Source organism: Nematolebias whitei, chromosome 11 (assembly GCF_014905685.2).
Source record: "Nematolebias whitei isolate Nwh7 chromosome 11, NemWhi1, whole genome shotgun sequence".
NCBI lineage: Eukaryota > Metazoa > Chordata > Actinopteri > Cyprinodontiformes > Rivulidae > Nematolebias > Nematolebias whitei.
This window is the reverse complement of record NC_056508.1, coordinates 2,602,094-2,602,594: the sequence shown is the minus strand read 5'-3', so window position 1 is coordinate 2,602,594 and position 501 is coordinate 2,602,094.

Sequence of the window (501 nt, the reverse complement as noted above, 5' to 3'; positions counted from 1 at the left end):
ACGGACTTAATTGAATTCCTTCATCCTCCTTTCTAAACTTTATGATCAATTTGGATTCTTCCCTAACAACCCTCTTACTCTCGCACAGTGACTGCTGGACATGGGACCAGTGAGCCCTGCGATCCAAAAAGGAAGAAGCCGTTAAAGATGAAGAGTGGATTTAAAACTAAAAGTTGAGGAGGAGAGACACGGAGTTTTTGAAGACCGGGAAAACTTTTTTGGCGGCGAGTTGGAGCTGAATCAACACAAGAGTCCAGGGCGGTTGGCATAAAACTGGTTTGTGACTGGACTGCTATGGTGTCTAAAGCTGGGAGTGATGGGGATGATGAGATGGAGTCAGGTGAGTGGAGGTAAAGCGTCAGGAAGAGAGAGAAATAGAAAGGAAGACACTTTGCAAAGTAATAAAAGGAGTCTGGAAGAAAACAGTTCAGAGGAAAACAATGTGGTTAGGCAGGGGACACCTGGACAGGTCCAACACAGGGACACCTGGACAGGTCCAAC